This window comes from Anomaloglossus baeobatrachus, chromosome 2, assembly GCF_048569485.1.
Source record: "Anomaloglossus baeobatrachus isolate aAnoBae1 chromosome 2, aAnoBae1.hap1, whole genome shotgun sequence".
NCBI classification, from domain to species: Eukaryota; Metazoa; Chordata; class Amphibia; order Anura; family Aromobatidae; genus Anomaloglossus; species Anomaloglossus baeobatrachus.
The window spans coordinates 27,219,747-27,232,559 of record NC_134354.1 but is presented as its reverse complement, the minus strand read 5'-3'; the positions used below and the strand labels follow the sequence as shown (position 1 = coordinate 27,232,559).

Sequence of the window (12,813 nt, the reverse complement as noted above, 5' to 3'; positions counted from 1 at the left end):
CTTATCACAGTGGACAGCAGGAAATATAAAATCTGCAGAAAAATGGCCAGCAAGGTTGTAATAGTGTGCAGATTCTGGGGTCAGAACATCCAGAGGTCAATCATCAGAGAGCAATAATAATAGTCTCTCTGCAGCCACCACCAGGGGGAGCTCAGGAGCTTGCTGCATACTGGTTTTATAGTGTAAGCTTCTCGGCTCCCCCTGGTGGTGGCTGAAGATAACGAGAATCTTATACTTTAGCTCCATGTCTATGCTTGACATTTGGAGCTCTGAAATAATATAGTAAAAATGCAATAATGTGGAAATGAGGAACGCTTAAATAAGTCAGCATATATAATGTGTAAATGAGAAGCCAGCATACACACAGTCATACAGTACAGAGTCCATCCGTCCCCCAGTGCTGGGGCCTATAGGGATATGAATGGAGTGTCAGGTGGGAGCGCGCTCGTTACTGTAATATACAGCGGAGATGCGGCTCTCCAGGACTGCACCGGATATTATTCATTTGATGTGTCTGGGCCCCTGAGAAACACAAGGATCAGCGAGGACAATAACAAAACATTCATTAAATCACAAGTATACATAACACCGCGCACATTTATGGGTCATCCTGCGAGAGACAGAGACACGGGCAGCAGAGAAGACAACATTTATCTCAAGGAGGCTCCAAGACGTAATGGAAGAAGAGAAGAAAGTGCCAATATAATCACTGAAATATCTATAAATCCCTCCATACATCCATCCATCCCTCCATCACTCCCTCCATCCATCCATCCATTTCTCACTCTATCCATTTATCTTTCCATCTCTCTATTTCTCACTCCATCCATCTTTCCGTCCATCTCTCTATCCATCCCTCTCTCCATCCCTCTCTCCATCCTTATCCATGCATTCATCCCTCAATCCCTCCATCCATCCATCCATCCATCCATCACTCCATTCATTCCTCCATCCATCCCTCCCCCATCCATCCATTCATCCATGCATCCCTCCATCCCTCCATTCCTCTTTTCATCCCTCAATTCCTCCATCTATTCCTCCATCCATCCCTCCATCCATCCATCTCTCCATCACTCCCTCCATCCATCCATCAATCCATCCATCCTTCCATCCATCTATCCGTCCTTCCATCCATCTATCCGTCCTTCCATCCATCTATCCGTCCTTCCATCCATCCCTCTGTCCATGCATCCATCCCTCCATCCTTCCATCCATTCCTCCATCCTTCCATCCATCCCTCCATCCTTCCATCCATCCCTCTATGTTTCCATCCATATATCCGTTCCTTCCATCCATATATCCGTTCCTTCCATCCATCCATCCATCTCTCCATCACTCCTTCCATCCATCTATCAATCTATCCATCCTTCCATCCATCTATCCGTCCTGCCATCCATCTATCCGTCCTGCCATCCATCTATCCGTCCTGCCATCCATATATCCGTCCTGCCATCCATCCATCCGTCCTTCCATCCTTCCATCCATCCATCCGTCCTTCCATCCATCCATCCGTCTTACCATCCATCCATCCGTCCTACCATCCATCCATCTATCTGTCCTTCCATCCATCTAACAGTCCATCCATCCATCTATCCGTCCTTCCATCCATCTATCTGTCCATCCCTTTGTCCATCCGTCCATCCATCCTTCTATCCGTCCATCCATCCTTCTATCCGTCCATTAATCCATCCTTCTATCCGTCCATCCATCCATCTATCTGTCCATCTATTCTTCTATCCATCCATCCATCCTTCTATCGATCCTCAACCTTCCATCTATCCATCCCTCCATCCATCCTTCCCTCTTTTCATCCATCCTTCAAGCCACCATTCATCCATCCTTCCACCATTCATTCCTGCATCCATCCTTCCATCTATCCATTTATCCCTCTATCCATCCATGCCTCTATCCATCCATCCCTCTATCCATCCATGCCTCTATCCATCCATCCATCCCTCTATCCATCCATCCCTCTATCCATCCATGCCTCTATCCATCCATCCCTCTATCCATCCATCCCTCTATCCATCCATCCCTCTATCCATCCATGCCTCTATCCATCCATCCCTCTATCCATCCATCCCTCTATCCATCCATGCCTTTATCCATCCATCCATCCCTCTATCCATCCATGCCTCTCTCCATCCATCCCTCTATCCATCCATGCCTCTATCCATCCATCCCTCTATCCATCCATCCCTCTATCCATCCATCCCTCTATCCATCCATGCCTCTATCCATCCATCCATCCATCCCTCTATCCATCCATCCCTCTATCCATCCATGCCTCTATCCATCCATCCATCCCTCTATCCATTTATCCCTCTATCCATCCATGCCTCTATCCATCCATCCCTCTATCCATCCATGCCTCTATCCATCCATCCATCCCTCTATCCATCCATCCCTCTATCCATCCATGCCTCTATCCATCCATCCCTCTATCCATCCATCCCTCTATCCATCCATGCCTCTATCCATCCATCCCTCTATCCATCCATCCCTCTATCCATCCATCCCTCTATCCATTCATGCCTCTATCCATCCATCCCTCTATCCATCCATCCCTCTATCCATCCATGCCTCTATCCATCCATCCATCCATCCCTCTATCCATCCATGCCTCTATCCATCCATCCATCCCTCTATCCATCCATGCATCTCTCCATCCATCCCTCTATCCATCCATGCCTCTATCCATCCATCCCTCTATCCATCCATCCCTCTATCCATCCATGCCTCTATCCATCTATCCATCCCTCTATCCATCCATGCCTCTATCCATCCATCCTTCCATCCTTCCACCCATCCTTCCATCTATCCATCCATCCCTCTATCCATCCATCCTTCCACCCATCCTTCCATCTATCCATCCATGCCTCTATCCATCCATCCCTCTATCCATCCATGCCTCTCTCCATCCATCCTTCCATCCATCCATCCTTCCACCCATCCACCCATCCTTCCATCCATCCTTCCACCCATCCCTCCACCTCGGCTCATAGATGGAGCACGTGTGTGCGGCTGCCACCTCTGGACAGTACGGCCATGGTCCTCTGTGCAGGATGGTGGCCCTGGGTGACACCACTTCAGACGGCTCCATTGTTTCGGGCACGAGATCCTAGACAGATTTTGAACATAAGACAAATCTCTTGGTCCCAGATGGGATTTTGCAGAACGTGGGGATTTTTGCCAACAGTTGGCATCTGGGTGCTGCTCCGCAGCCGGGGAGCCGGCGTGTGATCTGGGGCCATTACTTTCTTCTGATGAAGGATTACATGGACCCTGGTAATTTGGAGAACGACCTCCAGAACATAACATGGGGGCTCCGGCCGGACTCTGCGCTGGAGACACGTTGAATCGTTGACTTGTGTTTTCCCCGTTTTTACATTTGCTCTGCGGAGAACAGATTGACAGCAGCAGATACTGCGAATCCACCGAATGTACAGCAGCAGCGGCTGAACATCGCTCTCCAGAGGGGAACGGCTGAGCAGAATTAACTCTCTACAGCACTGCGGAGTGACATGCAAATACCTATATCTACCCCCCCGCGTACCCTAGCCATAACCAAAATCTCAAAACACTACGGAGGGTCAAGCCGGCCACAATCATCAAGAAATGAAGACGCCCCGACCCCCAAAGAGTGGCCCTGACACTGCCAGGACGGTGAAGGTCGGGCTATAGTCCTGATTTTCCAGCAGTGGGTCTCCCGAGCTCCTCCGTGGCTCACGTGGACAGATTTGGAGCCCATGTTTATTGAATTCTGGATCCCCCCTTCAAAGTTTAGCGTTGATAGATCTTATTTTCTCATGGAAAACAAGAACGAGTGCAACAGGTGAAGTACATCTCCTGCCGTCGTCTTCAGACTAGGTGACCAGAAGCAGTAGACGTCTGGCGGTCTTCGGGCAGAGACACACAGAGACTCGCAATAATTGGAAGAGTATAAAGTCCCCAAAACTGGTGTCTACTCTGGTAGAAAACCCCAAGTTTCCTCCTTTTTTTTGCAGTACCCAGAGATCCGGCGTAGACCATGGACACCTTATTTGCCTCGTCTTAAGCACTCAAGATATTGGTGGCCACTTGACGACTAATGACAGGACAACTATTTATACCCAGACCCCAATTTTTTTTCTCAAAAACATTAAAAACTGTTAGAAATGTAGAAGAATGTGGTAGAAACCTTCAGAATTATGGTGGACGTTACCAGCACTTTATTTATTCTGCCATATGGCTAGCTTGAGACATGAGATCTAAGTGTACGGGAAGAATAAGATTCATTACTGTTGAAGTAATTGTCACTTCAATTAACAGTTTCTGGAATTCATTGTGAGAATTAAAGAAATACACAGACATGCGGTTTCCAAAGCTCCGCAAATGACCTTTATGGAACGTCATGCTTTTATAGTAGGCATATCAAAAAAAGGAATAAAAACTTCCCAAAGAAAAATCTACCTAAAATCAGAAGCCAAACTGTCTCCAATCTCCGTCTTCCCAGGCTGGTGGGCTGCAAGTGGCAGACCACTGATCATTGTCCTCGTGATTTTCCATGCCGAGAAAATTTATTCACCAGATTTTCTGACCCCTCCGGACCCTTGAATACTTTAAAATTGCAGATTTTAGAGTGGCCTTTCATTGTGGCCAGCCTAAGGCACACTTGTGCAATATTGATACTGGCCAGCCTAAGGCACATCTGTACAATAATCATGCTGGCCATCTAAAGGCACACCTGTGCAATAATGATGCTGCATTCAAACAGGAGAAGAGAAGGGGTTAACGCCGCGCATTAGCCAAGTGAAAATGAAGAGTTGTTGATAAATTGATATCTTTTTTATTTCATAGGTCTACGCGTTTCGAGGTAGAAACCTCTTCCTCAGGACAAGAATATCAACAAAGCATGCTTTGTTGATATTCTGGTCCTGAGGAAGCGGTTTCTACTGCGAAACGCGTAGACCTATGAAATAAAAAAAGATATAAATTTATCAGCAACTCTACATTTTCATTTGGCTGATGCGCGGTGTTAACCCCTTCTCTTTCCCTGTTTGAATGCTCATCCACGTGGGGCTGCAGCAGACGCCATTATCTCATGCTTAAACAGTGGATGGGATGTTCACAACCACAATAGGTGAGTGTATATATTTTTATATATTACTCATGTCATCTGGTATTACCCTATCAGCGCTTCTTTTTTCTAGTTTTAATACAATAATCATGCTGGCCATACTAATGCACACCTGTGCAATAATCATGCTGGCCATCCTAAGGCACACCTGTGTAATAATCATGCTGGCCATCCTAAGGCACACCTGTGCAATAATCATGCTGGCCATCCTAATGCACACCTGTGCAATAATCAAGCTGGCCATCCTAAAGCACCCCTGTGCAATAATCATGCTGGCCATCCTAAGGCCCACCTGTGCAATAATCATCCTGGCCATCTTAAGGCACACCTGTGCAATAATCATGCTGGCCATCCTAATGCACACCTGTGCAATAATCATGCTGGCATCCTAAGGCACACCTGTGCAATAATCATGCTGTTTAATCAGCATCTTGATATGTCACACTTGTGAGGTGGACGGATTCTTATCTCCGAAGAGGAGTAGCGCTCACTAGCACAGATACAGACACATTTGTGAACAATATTTGAAAGAAAAAGGCCTTTTGTGTCCATAGAAAAAGTCTTAGATCTTTGAGTTCAGCTCATGAAAAATGAGAACAAAAACAAAAGTGTTGTGTTTATATTTTGTTCAGAATATAAAACGGCGGTGAAACATCTCGACTTTCTGAGACCTTTTGGATTTTGGTGCCCTGGTGATGATGATGCACCAGGATGGGCTAAAATAAACAACATCAAGTTACTATTTTCCAAAAGGACCTTCCAAAAGAAGCCTAGAGGCCCAATGTGAAGCATCATGTATCTGCTGAGAGCCAACGGGGCTTTGGAATTTCACTCTGATTCCAAATTTTCTAAAATGTCCCCACATTAAATTGTCTTGTGTGAATTTAGTTTGGCTCTGATCATTTTTATCCTGGCTTCTTACCCAAGGGACAGGGACATGAATGTGATTTTGGCACCGCGGCCAAGTTCAGACACTGAGAGCAAGGACAGAGACTCGCTGGAGGACTCGGGGAAGTTGAGTACAGCGCAGTTTGATGTTCTTTAGCAACTTACAATCAGTGTAGAACATTGTCTGAAAGAGGACAACCCCCCTAAAGATGGCCATACACATTAAATATTTGTCGGCTAAATAATTGGCTGAGAGCTATCTCCACCATACACCAGAAAGCTTGGTTTGGCCAAGCGTACCTCTCTTCTCTTTGGAGGAACCTCTAACAGACTTCTCTGGTGGTGACATCTCAATGAAGAACAAAGAGTACAGGACAGTTTGATGTTCTTTAACAAATTACAACCAATGCAGAACATTGTCTGAAAGAAGACAACCCTCCCTAAAGTTGACCATACACATTAGATAGCTGTCCAATAAATAATTGGCTGAGCACCATCTCTCCCATACACCAGAAAGCTTTGTTTGGCCAAGTGCACCTGTCTTCTCTATGGAAGAACCATTGCCACACTCCTCCGATCGTGACTTATCTCCATGAAGAACAAAATTATTGGCCAATGGAATTCAACTGGAGACATTTGTCTGGGTAAAGTCGGGAGGTCCCTGTAACTCATTAGACGGCTGACCGATCCCTCTTAATCCCATTGGCCAATGGAATTCAACGGAGATATAATTTGTCTGGGTAAAGTCGTGAGGTCCCTGTCACCCATTAGATGGCTGACCGATCCCTCTTAATCCCATTGGCCAGTGGAATTCAACGGAGATATAATTTGTCTGGGTAAAGTCGTGAGGTCCCTGTCACCCATTAGATGCCTGACCGATCCCTCTTAATCTCATTGGCTAATGGAATTCAACTGGAGACATCATGTGTCTGGGTAAAGTCGGGAGGTCCCTGTAGCCCATTAGATGGCTGACCGATCTCTACTAATGTCATTGGCCAATGGAATTCAAATGGAGATATAATTTGTCTGGGTAAAGTCGTGAGGTCCCTGTCACCCATTAGATGGCTGACCGATCACTCTTAATCTCATTGGCTAATGGAATTCAACTGGAGACATCATGTTTCTGGGTAAAGTCGGGAGGTCCCTGTAGCCCATTAGATGGCTGACCGATCCCTACAAATCCCATTGGCCAATGGAATTCAACTGGAGACATCATTTGTCTGGGTAAAGTTGTGAGGTCCCTGTAACCCATTAGATGGCTGACCGATCCCTCTTAATCCCATTGGCTAATGGAATTCAACTGGAGATATCATTTGCCTGGGTAAAGTCGGTAGGTCCCTGTAACCCATTAGATGGCTGACCGATCCCTCTTAATCCCATTGGCTAATGGAATTCAACTGGAGATATCATTTGTCTGGGTAAAGTCGGGAGGTCCCTGTAACCCGTTAGATGGCTGACCGATCCCTCCTAATCCCTCAGGTTTGGTCTACTTGTACCGAATGTGTGTAGGTGCCTTCCATCTTGCATTACCTGGTTTGCCAATGTGGACAACATTAAAAATAATAACTAGGGTTCTTTTGCTAAATGTAGAACTTCAGAGAGGAGATCTTGCATTGGGTCAAACAGGCTTCAAGTTCCACTACAATGTCCTCAAGTGGAGAATAAGACTTACAAAAAAACCCATGACTTTCCAAACTATCCATTGCCTTGCTCATCTTCTAAAAAGAACACCAACAATCAGGACTGATGTGACAATCCATCACACATGGAGCACAAACACGGCACCTACAGAGCGCTAACGAACACTCGTAGGGTTCACTTAGTGGTGCGGAATTTTTTTGTCTTCTCCAAATGACCTAATCCAATACTTTGAAACAACTCCAAACCATCGGTCTCACTTTGACCCAAAATGTCCCACAATATAAATCTCACGTCTCCTTCAGCTTCACAGATCTCCAAACTTTTTTTTGTGAATCAGGGGGTTTTACTTTTTGGAAAATAATAGTCCAAGAAACAAGTAGTGATATCCCGAAGTCGTTGCTGCTCCATATTCAGCTGCAAGTGATCGCTCCGGATAATGGAGCACGTTCACTTGTACATTTTTAAAAACATTCTGTCTGCGCTCTGCCAGTAAATGATCAGGTTCCCTGGGATATGTCTCTACCTGCAGAGGGAATAGTAATGTGTAGTTGAATTGCACTTAAATCCCTACGTAGGTAGAGAGACACCAGCATGGGACTCATCCCTGGGAGACTACTTCATTTCCTCGCGGCCGCGAGACCCGAAGCCGCAATAATGAAGAACCACTTTAGGAACCACAAACCGAAATGATTGCATTTAGTACTCTACGCTGGAGCTGGTAGTCCCTAAAGCAAAGCTTAGAAATGAGGTATAAGATAACATACAAAAAGCCACAACTACACATCCTTTTTTTTTCGTTATAGTCCAAAAAGTTCCAAAAAAGTCCAAACTCCCGTAATCTTTCAATCCAGTTTTGACACCAAATTTGTAGCTCCCAAAGTGTTCATCAGCTTTCATGATAGCAGCAGGAGATTTTTCAATAAAAAAATACAAAAAATAAATAAAATTCACAACCTGATTAGTTACATGATCAAAAAATGAGACTTGTACAAAAAAATGAGATTTGTACAAAAAAATGAGACTTGTACAAAGACGTCCACCTTTGATTTCTCAGTATCAGCTCAACTCCATCCGTCTCAGCTCTGCCACTGACTCGTTATGGGCTTCCCGCTTACAATAAGACCTTATGTTGCACCAATGAGATCGGTGGTGGCCACAACTACATTGATTCACAGCATGGGATCTGTAACACTGGAGAAGGAAATCTGATCTTCTAAAAAAAAAAATTGAAATCCGCGTGACATTCTCTGCTTATATCAGAGTCAACCCTTCCATATAGAACCATAGTATTAAAAAATAAAACTTTAAACCCATCCAAAAAAGTTAACACGTCGTCAATATATCCATATTATTCATAATAACTTCAGAACCTTGATACATTGTCGCCTTGTGCAGTAATTGATACATTGTTGCCACGGCTACGAATGTGTTCTATTTTTTTAAAAAATAGTTTGATTCTAATAGAATTATTTTTCACGTTTGGCCAAATTAAAAAAAGAGGTTTAGGGCACCTTTTTGCTCCGAATAGCATAAAGTTCATTTTTGATATATGTATTAAAAAAATAAATAATTTTACCAAAATTTTTGTACGGCAAATATTTTGGGTTTGTGACGGTCAAGGTAAAGCGAGGGTCTACGGGCACTGGCGAGCTGTCTTCTAGTGTCACCCATGCCATTGCTGGCTGCTGGTGTGTGTGAGCGCAGGAATCCAGCCGTAAGCCCCCCTTCCTCCCCTCCCACAGCAAACAAGCTGCCAAAAGAAATCAGGAATGGAACTCTCTCTCCTTACCTTCGCTCCTCACCACAAGGGCTGCTGCTTGAGATGCATTGGTGGAAGTGGCGAAAGGCAATGATCAGTCAATGGCCACAAGAAAAGGCGACTTGGCTTCCAATCCCCCCTTGGCCCTTAGTGTTGAAGACACTAGGACAACATCAAAGCAACTTTAGGGGGGACACTTTAGGGGCCTATTGTCTGACCGTGTTCTGATCTGCGCTTCTTACGACTCCCCCTCTGGAAGCTTGGAGACTTGGTACGACCCAGGCATTCATGCCAAGTAGCTTTCACACATGGAAGCTTGTCTCAAGCATTTGCTGACAAGCCACAAACAAGACATTCTCCCTCCCACTTTTTTTTTTCTCTTCTTCCTCCTTCCACCACCTCCCCCCTCTCCTCCTTCTCCTCCTCCTCCTCCTCCTCCTCCTTTCTTCTAAATGCAAACCTAAAAAAAACCTCCAGTGACAGACAAACAGAGAATACAAGCAAGAGCCTGGAATGGTCGCATGCACATGTCTATATGCACACACACATGCACATGCATGTACACATATGGGGGTCGTCAGCGCAAGGTGGGGGGAAGGGGCTGCCAGGCTCTCCTTTTATCCCAGCAAAATGGCAGAAGACATGATCATTGTTATGATCAAGGGGCTCCCGAATCCTAATTATGCTAAAATCCAAGAATGGGATTAGTCATCCCGCCTGGTGTCTCCTCCAGCCAATGCCAGACCGGTCCTACCCGGCAGCGCACCAGGGAAAGTAGTTATTGATACTTTTTACTACAATCTCCCATTATGGATACAATTCTTCCCCAAAACAGGGGGAGGGTGGTGCTGAAAAAGGGTTTAAAAACTAAGAAATGGAACACAAAATATTTTTGACCAACTGATATTCTAAGGTTCCAATTCAAATTTTCAAATTTAAATTTTGAATTTCAACTGATGTTTTCTAATTATTATTATTATTTTGTCTTTAATATTTATTGAAATATTTCTATACTTTTGTTCATTCTTTCAGTTTACTTATAATTTTGTATTATTATTTATTTTGTTCTCTAAGTTTGTTTCTTTTTTAATTACTGCTTATTTAAGTTTTTTATTTTTTTCTCATTTAAGTATATATTTTTCTTTTTAAGAAATGGAACACAAAATATTTTTGACCAACTGACATTCTTAGCTTCCAATTCAAATTTTCAAATTTAAATATTGAATTTCAACTGACGTTTTCTAATTATTATTATTTTGTCATTAATATATTGAAATATTTCTATACTTTTGTTTATTCTTTCAGTTTACTTATATATTTTTTTATTATTATTTATTTTGTCCTCTAAATTCATTTCTTTTTTTAATTACTGCTTATCTAAGTTTTATTATTTTTTTGTCATTTAAGTATATATTTTTTTAAACATTTTTGAGAATAGATTTTTTTTCAGCATTTGTATTCAATTTTACATTTATGCTTTTTTCACACTTACATTAAATTATTAAATTATAACAGTTTTTTTATTTTAATTTTTGCAATACATTTTTTAGATTTTTTTAATTTCATTTTTCCGCATACACTTTTAGAATTTGTATTTATTTTTACGTTTACACTTTTTTATTTCATGTTTTTAGATTACATTTAGATACTTTTTTGTGTATATTTTTTGTTACATTTTCTAGTTTTTTTTACATTTTTATTTCATTTTTTTACATGTACACTTTTAGCATAAATATTCACTTTTTTTTATAATTTCACATTACATTTTAATGTTTTTTTATTTCCTTATTGTGTTATTTTTTAAATTTTTTCCCAATAGATGTTTTTTCTTTTAATTTTTACAGAATGCATTTTAATACTATTTTTAGTTTCAGTTAAAAAACAAATCCTTTTTTTTTATATCTTTGTACCGTGTTAGCCAGTAGAGATAAAAAAATTGTTTAAAAGAACAGAGAGTCCTCAGTGGTTGATACCTTTTAATGGCTAACTGAAAAGATGGTAATAATTGCAAGCTTTCGAGACTACTCAGGTCTGATGAAGAGACCTGAGTAGTCTCGAAAGCTTGCAATTATTACCATCTTTTCAGTTAGCCATTAAAAGGTATCAACCACTGAGGACTCTCTGTTCTTTTAAACAATTTTTTTTTTATAGACATTTTGAGCCATTTTTTTTTACATCATTGCAATTGTTCGGAATGTTTCCATTTTGCATTATATTTTATTACAATTGTTTTGAACGATTCAGCATCGACCTCTCAAAATCTTGTCATCTGGTACTCCGAGTCAGGAAAAGTCAACCAATTGAATTGAAATAAATAAATAAATAAATAATAAAATTGGATATTGATGTCTATGGAGGTGATGGTTTCAAAGGGCATAAAATCGAATTATTGTTGGTAAATTACAGGCTGAACGTGGCGGGGGATATGGAGGGGGGGTGAGGGTGGGATTCTCTCTGGTTGTGATGGGCTGCTAGGGGTGGTGGAGGGGCTGTAGGTAATGTCAGATGTCAGGTCCTGGGAAGGGTGCCAATCATTATAAATCATTGAGAATTTTACCCTGTTATTAATAATTTGGGGGTATATATGCACCCGAGTGTGATATTCTTTTAATCTGCCATTTGCTAATCTAGAAAATCTGACACTTTTGTTCAATAACATGGGTTTCAGAAAAGCAGAAGAAAATAACCAGAAAATTCCTCAAAATAAATAAATCTGATAATCCAGTATATCTAATATCTATCTATCCCATATTTATCTATCTATTATCCCTCTATCTATCTATCTATCTATCTATCTATTTATCTTTCCCTTTATCTATTGCTATCTATCTATCCATCTATCATGTATCTATGTATCTATGTATCTATCTATCTATCTATGTATCTATGTATCTATCTATCTATCATGTATCTATATATCTATCTATCTATTATCTCTTCTTCTATCTATTGGGCAGCACGGTGGCTCAGTGGTTAGCACTGCAGTCTTGTGGTGGCTCAGTGGTTAGCACTGTAGTCTTGTGGTGGCTCAGTGGTTAGCACTGCAGTCTTGTGCTGGCTCAGTGGTTAGCACTGCAGTCTTGTGGTGGTTCAGTGGTTAGCACTGCAGTCTTGTGGTGGTTCAGTGGTTAGCACTGCAGTCTTGTGGTGGCTCAGTGGTTAGCACTGCAGTCTTGTGGTGGCTCAGTGGTTAGCACTGCAGTCTTGTGGTGGCTCAGTGGTTAGCACTGCAGCCTTGCAGCGCTGGGGTCCTGGGTTCAAATCCCACCAAGGACACCATCTGCAAGGAGTTTGTATGTTCTCCCTGTGTTTGCGTGGGTTTCCTCTGGGTTCTCCGGTTTCCTCCCACACTGCAAAGACATACAGATAGGGAATTTAGATTGTGAGCCCCAATGGGGACAGTGTT

At 42.4% G+C, this 12,813-nt stretch overlaps 1 protein-coding gene across 1 annotated transcript in view; it reads right to left on the bottom strand.

Moving 5' to 3' along the window:
• Window positions 1–9,731, bottom strand: part of BCL9 (BCL9 transcription coactivator) — a 268,598-nt gene extending 258,867 nt beyond the window's left edge. Inside the window, exon 1 of the mRNA XM_075334946.1 lies at window positions 9,438–9,731. The gene's annotated coding sequence lies outside the window, so the exon portion shown is untranslated. The remainder of the gene's footprint in view (window positions 1–9,437) is intronic.
• Window positions 9,732–12,813: the final 3,082 nt, after the last annotated feature.